This window comes from Balaenoptera musculus, chromosome 13 (genome assembly GCF_009873245.2).
Source record: "Balaenoptera musculus isolate JJ_BM4_2016_0621 chromosome 13, mBalMus1.pri.v3, whole genome shotgun sequence".
Classification (NCBI taxonomy): domain Eukaryota; kingdom Metazoa; phylum Chordata; class Mammalia; order Artiodactyla; family Balaenopteridae; genus Balaenoptera; species Balaenoptera musculus.
The window spans coordinates 32,025,260-32,036,967 of NC_045797.1; positions in this window are offsets into that span (position 1 = coordinate 32,025,260).

Sequence of the window (11,708 nt, forward strand, 5' to 3'; positions counted from 1 at the left end):
TGTCTTAAGGACACACAGCAGGTAAGAGGCAAAACCAGAAGAGTAGGGAGGGCCCTTAACAGGGTGCTGCTACCTCGCGTCGGGCCTGTGATCTGTGCCACACAGACCACTAATCCCACAGTAGAAGGAAGTCCATCCCCAAACATGTTTGAGAAATTGTCCATTACAGTCCCCGTTTGCTGGCTCCCTTTCAGCTTAACAAATTAAAGACCCTCCCAAAGTACTACAGCTGAGAATCCTACTGTAATGGTGGTGAATCCTGTGTTTTTCAAATTTATTTGACCACATAATTCTTTTTTTGAGCAATTGCTATCAACATTCTTGTGATGAGTTAAATTGGAAAAAAAAAAAACCCTCAAAAACATATTTAACATGAATATCTAAAAATGACCGCCCCCTCAAAATAAGTCCTAACCCCCAGTACCTTAGAATGTGACCTTATTTGGGAATAATGTATTGCAGATGTAATCACTTAGGATGAGGTCATACTGGAGTAGGTGGGCCCTTAATCCAATATGACTAGTGTCCTTAGGAGAAGAGGAGTGAGACACACAGAGAGAAACAGAGGCATAGATGGGAGGAATACCTCTACATGCCAAGGAATGCCAAGGATTGCTGGCAAATACCAAAAGCTAGAAGAGGCAGGCTGGGATTCTCCTCTAAAGCAGTCATAGAGAACATGGCCCTGCCAGTTGATTTCAGACTTCTAGCCTTCAGAACTGTGAGACAATACATTTCTATTGTTTTAAGTCACCCTGTTTGTGGTGCTTTGTTATAGCAGCCCTAGGAAACTAATACACGTCTGAAAAACTTGTATTCTACAGAATAAACTTTGAGAATGTTAACCTGGCCGTGTGAAAATGGGCAGGTTATTTAATCATCTGTGCCTCAGTTTTCTCATCTGTAAAATGGGAAAAAATAACATTTATTCCATGGGGTCATTCTTAGGTAAGTATTCTTAAATAAGAATACTTGTAAATGTTTAGAAAAGTGTCTAGAACATAATGTGTCCATAAATGTTAGTAATGCCTCATTTTCAAGGAGTCTCCATTTCCTTACGGCTAGTCCTTTTCAATGATAAGTTCAACTGAGATTATAGAAGTAACATAGGACTAGGTTTCTGACTCGTTCCCTTTTCCCATTACATCAGTCAGCATTCTTTGGCTGCAGTCACAAAGAAACCAACTCCGGCTTATATAGGCAAATAGGAATTTACTAGATAAATGTGGGGTGACTCACGGACTTGAAGGAAAAAATAAAGACTCAGGTCTTTGAAAGGATGGAAAACAGAACAGCTGTGGGATTCTACAAAGCAAGAAGTAATGGATGGTCTCTTTGAGACACCAGGTTGAAAGAAGTCCAGTGGTTTTCAGGCTCTACAAGAGTTTCCAGTGACCGGGCCTTTGGTTGGCCTAGCTTGGCTTAGTGTTTACCCCTCAGCCATCTGATGGGGGAAGCACGTGAACCAACAGCCCCATCAGGGCCGTGCCCAGTCGGGGAGGGGCTCATCCCCCCGGGGTAAAATCAAGGCACTAGTAACAGTAGAAGAGGGAAGGGCTCCTAGGCAGACAAAAACAACAGATGTCCACAGAATGCGTGTGAGGAGCCAGGAAAGTCAAGGGCAGGGAGAAGATCTGTTCTTGGGGTTTTCTAAGAGCATCCTGATTCGCTCTCCTCCTTCCTTCCAGCTGTGGATCTAACCCATAGTCATTGCCCCTCTATTTTTCACTTTTCATCTTATCCTAATCGATTCCTTAAAATTATAGATGACTTGCCACCAGTTTCTCATTGCACCAAAATTAGTAGGAAATTAGAAAGTTTTGCGGGATAGGAGTGGAAGAATCAACATTTGATGGCACCTGAGCAAAACAGAAACAAAGAAAAGGAGGACTGCCAGGTCTGCATTGAAACAAGTATTTTGCTACGTTGGTGTTTGTACAGGCAATGGAAAATGTTCACAGATTTACCAAGTCTAATTTCATGGCTAAATGTATCTCTTTTTGTTTAATTAACCTAGTGACTTCTAATTTATAATGTTTTCTCCTTTTGTCCTAATATGACCAGAAGTCTTAAGGAATCCTTACTCTGAAATATCATATCTCTTAAATGCCTACAGTGTAAAAGCACCCCCTAAGTTCTGAATAATTCTTTTCAAGAAATATGTATTGAATGCTTACTATGTGCCAGGCCCTGGACTAGGTAAAAATGTCTTGCCACCAATGAGCTTCCCAAATGTGTTAATCAGGTGAGTATTACCGTGGCTGGATTAGATGCTGCCACCCCTGCCTCTCCGGTCAGGGGTCAAATGCCTGCTTAGCGACCCCTAGTGGTCAGTAGAGGGAACTGTCTGAATCAATGACATATTAGGACTTCCTTCTCTTACTGCACGGAGTCTGAACAAATGATCTTCTGCTCTGGTGGATTCTATTCCCAGATCAGATAATTAGAACTTCTTCCAATATCTTTTTTATGTGTATGTGTCTAGGCTTACTTTTAAAAATCTCTTTCTGTCCTCCCTTTAATTCTTTCACATTGGATCAATACCTTGGAAACAATTCTTACAGTACATTTTATTGGTGTAAAGAATATTTAAGACTTTGGAATAAGCAAAAAAGATTACTGCATGTCTCCAGTGGAAAACTAGGCATCATTTACAGCACACCTTTCCAGGTTATCTGATTCTATGGAGTTTGTGCTTTCCATGTATTTGAATTATTTTACAGCTCTATACATTGTGGATACCTGATAGCAATGCAAATAATTCTTGTCTATGAACATGCAAATAAATTCTGTCTGGTGGAGGTTCAACCCCACCCTACTCCCCATGGAAAAACCCAGATTTTGTCCATTTGTAAATTGATTTTACCATTCCTTTACTCCATATCAATTTGTCTTTGACTTCTCCTTTGAACCAGTTGTGACAGCTGGCTGGTTCCCACTTTAATTCATGAGCTAAATAAGATTTTCCTTTTCTTATATGTGAGCCATGATTTTATTTTGAAACGTTTTAAATGTTTTTAATTTAAAATTTTATAAACTTATTCTTCAGCATTGGTAACTCCAAAAAAGGCTTACATCTAGCTGAGAAATATGGGAATACTGTTAGTACTCAACCTAAATGAAGGTGTCAGAACCAGAGAAGAGTCTGAAGTTTACCTACGTGCAAGCTTACAAGTTAGTCTGCACAGTTTTGTGGAAGCTGCTAGAAGACACCAGACTTCCGGACCTTACAATTTGACAAAGGACTTTGTTACTCACAACACAGTAGGCAGAATAGGCTTCATGTTTGTGTTGTTCCTCTTGTCCCCAGTTGCTGTGAGAAAAGATGAAGCAGCCTAGATGGGTACCGCACATACAGGAGCTTATTGAACCCAAATCTTTGACCATGGACTGCAAGCAAACCTGCCCAAACTTTGCCTCAGAAGGAGACATTATCCTTATTATACTGGACAGTAAACAAATCTGCCCTTGCTCTGCAGAGAGACCCTATCTCCATCTCCCAAGGTTATTGTTCACTGTACAAATAAACATCCGTGAAAAGATAGTGCCTCTCCTTGCCAATTGTAAAGAAGCACAAGAGATCCATGGAGAATTATCTCCCAATGAAAGGAAAGCCTTAAGTTGTTAATTTCTTTAAACCCGTTAGAGAATATCTAGTTGCTGCCCAACGGGCCTCCAGCTCAAAATGCATAGCTGAGAGCACATATTAAGCAATTCTTTCCAACAGACACAACATTCATGTGGAAATGATAAAAGAAATACAAAAGTATATATATGCATATACCCATTTGCTTCAATGAAGGCGTTTCCACACATATATTTCCTTGCTCTGTCAACTGAGAGCCTAGAAGCAACAACACCCTGGTAGCAACATTCATAGTGCTATGGACTAAGTGTTTGTATGCCTCCAAAATGTCAAAATTCTAATCCCCAATGTGATGGTATTAGGAGATGGGGCCTTTGGGAGGTAATTACTCCATGAAGGTAGAGCCCTCATGAATGGGATTAGTGCCCTAATAAAAAGACACAAGAGAGCTTGCTTTCTCTCTCTCTGATCTTCTGCCATGTGGGGATAAAATGAGGAGACAGCAGCCTGCAACACGGGAGAAGGCCCTCATCATAACCCAACTGCAGTGACACCCTGATCTTGGATGTCTAGCCTCCAGAACTGTGAGAAATAAATCTCTGTTGTTTATCAGACACTCAGTCTGCAGTAGTTTGTTAAAGCAGCCTAAACTGACCAAGACACTAGTGCCCAGATCTTGATACACTGTCTCCAATGAAAGGAACTAGGGCTCCTTGGAGAAATAGATGATTCTAGGACTGGGACAGGAAATCTACAAGATGAGCCTGGAGCATCTTGTAGTGTCAGAAAGCAAGGAAGTGCTAAAAGTTTTTTAAATAAATAAATAAAACCACAATGATGGCTTATGTCAAAGGGACACAGGAGCCAGCGGAAAGAGATCCCAATGGCCAAAGCTGGAACAATTCAAACAACAAAATAGATAAAGCACTATTGGACTATAGCCCAAAGAATAAAATAGATAAATAAATGATTGAACAGATAAATAAATGAGGGAGAAAAGGCAAATCTATTCCAAGAATTCCAACTAATTTGTGTAAATACTCCACCCTCAAGGAGATGGAGCATAAATCCCCACTCCTTAATCATGGGCCACTTATAATAACTTCCTTTCAAAGAGTACAGCATGGAAAGAGGAAAAAAAAGAGTAAGTTTATGGTGGAGAAAACTAACAAACACAACCTCAGCCTGGTGATCAAGGTCAACATCAATGGTGATAAGTCAGGTTGAAAGAATGCACTCTTTTTTTTTTTTTTAATATTTTTATTTATGTATTTCTTTGGCTGTGCCAGGTCTTAGTTGCGGCATGTGAACTCTTTTTTTTTTTTTTTTTTAATTTATTTATGGCTGTGTTGGGTCTTCGTTTCTGTGCGAGGGCCTTCTCTAGTTGCGGCAAGTGGGGGCCACTCTTCATCGCGGTGCGCGGGCCTCTCACTATCGCGGCCTCTCTTGTTGCGGAGCATAGGCTCCAGACGCGCAGGCTCAGTAGTTGTGGCTCACGGGCCTAGTCGCTCTGTGGGATGTGGGATCCTCCCAGACCAGGGCTCGAACCCGTGTCCTCTGCATTGGCAGGCAGATTCTCAACCACTGCGCCACCAGGGAAGCCCAAGAATACACTCTTGATATCTGATCATGAGAGAAATATTAGGCAAACCTCAATTGAGGAACATTCTGCAAAATACTTGACCAGTATTCCTCAAAACTGTCAAGGTCATCAAAAAACAAGGAAGTTCTGAGAAATTATCACAGCTAAGAGGAGCCTACGGAGACATGAGAACTCAATGTAACGTGGGATGGGATCCAGGATAGAGAAAAGACATTAAGGGAAAACCAAGTCTAAAGAAAGCATCAACTTTAGTTAATAATAACGTATCAGTATCAGTTAATTAATAGTGACAAATATGCCATATTAATGTAAATGTTAATAATAGAGGAAACTGGGTAGAGGGCATATAGGAACTCTCTATACTATCTAAATTTTTCTGTAAATCTAAAACTATTCTAAAATGTAATCAATACTGTGATAAAAAGAAAGCATTTCTGATTTATCTTCATCTTCTTAATTTTTATCCCATTCAGATGGAGATTCTGATGGAAAATTTTCCATATTGTTATGTTTACATCCTATTTGTTCAGAAAGGCTTTAAATTCATTCAGGACTGTTTTGCAATGGAAATTTCGTTTTGTCAGTTCTTCCTCTCCCTCTAAAGATTATGGAGGTAGAGAACACTGCTTTTTAAAAGAGTGCACCTTTGTTATCTCAAGATTTTAAGGCAGTGTGTAAATCTAGCTGTCTAAAGATGGAAAGCACTCAAATTTCAGATTTTTAGAGATATTATTAAATAAAGGTCTTACACCAACAATGACAACCAAAAACTAAGAGGATGGGTCCCCAGAAGAATCCCACGAATACAGCCAAGCTGAGAGGACTAGCTATTGGAAGGAAGTGTGGACTGCTGAAGGTCGATGCCAACCAAGTCTGCCAGCACATTCGGAGAAGTGCAGGAAACCAAGCACCGTGGAACAGCGCTGCTGGGCACTTACTGTCAGCCCACTCCTTGTACAGAGAGTGGATCTGAAGGAGGAGAAGGGGCAATGCTACTGCTGCCTGTAGATAGGGGCAATTGTTGGATGAAAGGGTGGGCGAGCGGGAGCTGCAGGCTCAGAACACGCGTGCAGTTTGCCACAGCGGCAATCGGAGGCTGAGATTCAAGGTGTCTGACAAGACCTCCAGCATTGCTGCCCTGGGGGAGGGATGCTTTTATCTTGTATGCAATAGTACCCTCCTCCAATTAAGGACTGTGATCCTGAGGTTCCTCGGCTCAGAGGGGGTGCCTCTTGCCATGAACAATAGACCTTCACAGGCTAGCTGCAGCCCAAAGGAGTTCCCCAAACAACTGCCAAGCGGCAACTCAAACAGGACCTTGGAGAAGCCCCTCACTTCCATTTCCTTGCCTCTACCCCCAAGCAATTAGGCTTCTGGTCTTTTAAAACAAAACACTAGTAAATCTAACATTTTTTTCTACTTCCTTGAAATGGGCTTGAAAGATATGAACAGGGATAGAGTTCATTTCAACTCTGACAGTGAAAGATACAGAGCTCTCTCTTAAAGAACAACAAGCAAACAAAATAATCAGCACATTTGAGAAGATTTGATAGTGCCAACTGTAACATGTTCCTGAAGGAGCTAGACCCAGTAGGGTACAATCACAAAGCACCTATTCTTTTTCTCAGTGCTCCACACCCTGACAATCAGTTAGTTCCTTCTCGGCCCCTTGGGTGAAATCTTGGGCACTTTCCACGTATTTCCCAAGAACTCTTAGCTTTCAAAACAAACAACCCAAATCAGCCTAACAATCATATTAACTATAGTCCAGTCTAATATTAAACACTCCAAACATTTTTGTTTAACTTACAGAGTTTCCTCAGCCCCGATTTGAACCCTAGAGTGAAGAGGGAAGTTTCTGAGCAGCTTCTTCGCCCTATCCTTCTCCAATCTTATTTGCTAGGTCAGGTTTTCTGGATTCTCCGGGATCTAAGGGGGAGGTAGATATGACGAAAGATACATCATCAGGCCTGTCCCTGGGTCAAACATCTGGGACAGCTGCCTTAGCTCCTGGGCTTAGGGGGAGAGGAGAGACTATTAGGCACTGTGCCTTGATTCCTCATTTTTTTTTTTAACATCTTCATTGGAGTATAATTGCTTTACAATGTTGTGTTAGTTTCTGCTTTATAACAAAGTGAATCAGTTATACATATACATATGTCCCCATATCTCTTCCCTCTTGCATCTCTCTCCCTCCCACCCTCCCTATCCCACCCCTCTAGGTGGTCACAAAGCACCGAGCTGATCTCCCTGTGCTATGCAGCTGCTTCCCACTAGCTATCTATCTTACATTTGGTAGTATATATATGTCCATGCCACTCTCTCACTTCGTCCCAGCTTACCCTTCCCCCTCCCCGTGTCCTCAAGTCCATTCTCTACATCTGCGTCTTTATTCCTGTCCTGCCCCTAGGTTCTTCATGACTTTTTTTTTTTCCTTAGATTCCATATATATGTGTTAGCATACTGTATTTGTTTTTCTCTTTCTGACTTACTTCACTCTGTATGACAGACTCTAACTCCATCCACCTCACTACAAATACCTCCATTTCATTTCTTTTTATGGCTGAGTAATATTCCATTGTATATATGTGCCACATCTTCTTTATCCATTCATCCAATGATGGACACTTAGGTTGCTTCCATGTCCTGGCTATTGTAAATAGAGCTGCAATGAACATTGTGGTACATGACTCTTTTTGAATTATGGTTTTCTCAGGGTATATGCCTAGTAGTGGGATTGCTGGGTCGTATGGTAGTTCTATTTTTAGTTTTTTAAGGAACCTCCATACTGTTCTCCATAGTGGCTGTATCAATTTACATTCCCACCAACAGTGCAAGAGGGTTCCCTTTTCTCCACACTCTCTCCAGCATTTATTGTTTCTAGATTTTTTGATGATGGCCATTCTGACCCGTGTGAGATGATATCTCATTGTAGTTTTGATTTGCATTTCTCTAATGATTAATGATGTTGAGCATTCTTTCATGTGTTTGTTGGCAATCTGTATATCTTCTTTGGAGAAATGTCTATTTAGGTCTTCTGCTCACTTTTGTACATCATTAAAACTATTTGAAAAACTCTGCTTCTCATGATAACCTAAAGGGCATGAAAGATACCCTACAGCGCAGATTCCTTTCCAGTGGGCTCACTCACGACGAGCAGCCCGGCTCATTCAGTTGCGCTGAGCCCACTTGTGTCAGCCCTGGACTGGGTCTTGCCTGACCGGCACAGCTACCAGCTGGCACTGGCACTTGGCAGATGCACTGTGGCCGGCTCCTTCTCTCCCAAGATGTACATCCTGGTTCCGCCATTGCTGATGGTGGCAACAATCCCCTCGATGTGGACAAGGTCTCCCCCCTGGATGTTCCCTGCCATTACCCTGCAGCCTCTGGAGTGAGTTTCACCAGATAAGCTGTCCTTAAAGGGTCCCTTCATCCTTCCTGTTGGTCTCTGTGGAAAGGATCCTTCTTAAGCTACCCCAGGCAGGCTTCCCCTCAAGGGGTCTGCATCTGGCCCCAGAATCCAAGCTCTTGAGCCTCCAGGCAGAGAGAGACTGAAGCTTTGCTCCAGTGCATTTCTTTCATCTCTGCCTCCTAGTGAGAAGTACTCCACCCATGGGCTCCCTTCTTTAAACACTTCCGGTTTGGAGCACTCTGAGAGTACCCCTGAATCCTCTCCACTTGGTCCAAGGTGAAGGGAGCATGTCCTCCCTTTCCAAAGGGGGGATGGGGAAGTGGGATGGGAGTACAGCACACTGACGACTCTCCAAGGAAATCTCCCCAACCTTTCCAATCTCAATACTCAGGCAGGAGCCGGGCGATCGCTGATGGGAGTAGAGCTTGTTTGCCTCTTTTGCAAGTGCTCTGTGAATAGTCTAGCACAGGGGTCAGCAGACTACAGCCTGTAGGCCATAGCCCCCTCACTACTTGTTTTTTGTAGGGCCTATCAGTTGAGAATGGTTTTTCCATTTTTAAATGGTTTAAAAAAAAAAAAAAAAAAGGAAGATTTTGTGACACATGAAAATCACATTTCAGGGTCATAAATGGGTTTTACTGCAACGGAGCCACTTATTCATCTCTGTCTTGTTTACAGCCACTTTTACATTAAAAGGTAGAGTTGGGCAGTTGTGACAGAGATCATGTGACCCACAAAGCCTAAATTATTTACTCTATTGCCTCTGACAGAAAATGTATGCCAACGCCCTGGTCTATAGTTTCACTCAGAATGTAAAGGTATTTAACACCAGTTAGCTCCTTTCTGGCTAAACTCCAAGATCTGGTTTAACATGTGGTTACAAGTTCAACAGTTCAAAAGAACTGCAAATGGGAGCTGCAGAAAAACGAATTGATGAATCAGAAAACTAGCTACAAAAATTGTCTTAGACTCACAACAAATCTGTCATGTATGTTCAAAGACTCAGTAAGATATTTCATATGTTTAAGGACTTGGAAAAGATATACTCATATATTTTTTCAGAAAAAGAAAAAAATAAATGACTTGACGAAGTATAGGACCCAAGTAAAAAAGTAATGAAAATAACCCTAACTATTTACAGGAAAGGACATCAGTGAGAAGCTTATTTCTTGAAGCCCAGACAAGGGCTGTGACAAAAAATATATTTGAAAGTCTGTTTATGGAAAGGTTGCATCCCTACCCAGCCAGCACACCCCAAAGACTGGCCCACTTCTGCTCCAGTAGAAGAGAAAAGGTTTACTCTGCAGAGCAATAGTTCTCAAACACTTTGGTCTCAGGACCCCTTTATACTCTTAAAAATTATTGAAGACCTCAAAGAGCTTCAGTTTAAAGGGATAAGTCAGGAATTTGGGACCAACAGATACACGCTACTATATATAAAATAAACAACAAGGATCAACTGTATAGCACAGGGGATCATATTCAGTATCTTGTAATAACTTATAACGGAAAAGAATCTTTAAAAGTTATATACATATAACTGAATCACCTTGCCGTACACCTGAAGCCTTGTAAATCAACTATACTTCAATTTTTTAAATGTAATAATAAATAAATAAATAAATAAAATTATCCTTAAAACAAGTGAAAAAATGAGAAATTTTTAAAGTATTCACTAATTCACTTTAAAATAACAATAACCCCACTGCATGTTAACACAAATAACATATTGTGATGAAATAAAATAAAGATAATTTTAAAATAAAACAAATAAGTGATGAGTGACTTTAGTTTACATTTTTCCAAAGCTCTTTAATGTCCTGCTTAATAAAGCACAACTGGATTCTCAGCGCTGTTTCTGTGTCTGAACTCTTGTGACGTGCTGTCTCGGTTGAAGTCAATGAAGAAAATATAACATCGCACAGATATGTAGTTGAGAAAAGGAGTATTTTTTTATTGGAGTAAAGTTGATTTACCGCGTTGTGTTAATTTCTGCTGTACAGCAAAGTGATTCAGATATATATATATACACACGTTCTTTTTTATATTCTTTTGAAGAGGAGTATATTTTAGTAGCCCTTCTAGGTAATTTTAGATATTCTTCTTACAAACTACACCAAAACTCGAGACATTTCTTAAAGGTTAGTTCCAATGTAGAATTTGAATCCATATGAATGGATTTTTGGTACTCTGTTCTATTAAAATTATTAGTTTACCTGGCACTTTGAATGGATATTTTTAGCCCCTGGACAGTTCTGTAGCATGACTCATTGATCATTTGAAAAGTATTGGTTCACCCTTCCAAATGTTGACAGTTTATTTTACCATAATGTTGAAAATCACATTTAATATAACTGATTCACTTTGCTGTACACCTGAAACTAACACATTGTAAATCAACTGTACTCTAATAAAAAGTTTAAATAAATAAATAAAATCACATTTTAAAAACTATCATCACCAATCTCATCAAAATAGTTTTAAAATATTAGAAAGCTGTCAAGATCATGGTAGCAGATACAGATTCTCCAAATTTCTAATTTTCATTTGGGCGTTTGAATTATATCATTGGCAACGAACACCATTGTCTCTAAATTGACAGGCTCGCTTTATTCATTTTCAAGAGAATGTCTGCCAAATACCCAAGTCTGAATAACCAGCTAGTCAGTCATTCTTTCAAGGAAAAATTGCGTTTCTGCAAAAACAAAGGGGCTAGTTCAGCTCACAGCCCCAAGAATCACACAAGTCCCCTTCTTTCAGATGTCATCATACTTTGCTAAAAGATAGAAGTGTTTTATGCACACTTATTTTGTTAAACAGAATATTAAAGACACATGTACTCAAGGGTAAAGATTTAATAACATTAATAAATTTTACTGCTTCATGAAGGACCTTCCTAAGTAAAACTGGTTTTTGGTTTTTGGTGTTTTTAATCTGCGGCTGTGTCACAGCAAAAAACACGCAACTACAGTTTGGTGCCACTGCCTTGATTGTGCTAGGCAATTACACTCATTGCTTTCGCATCATCACTGCAAATGTCGACATGGTAAAAAAGGCAAATAACGTTTAGTATTACTATGAAAACAATTTTAACCTGGCTGACAACG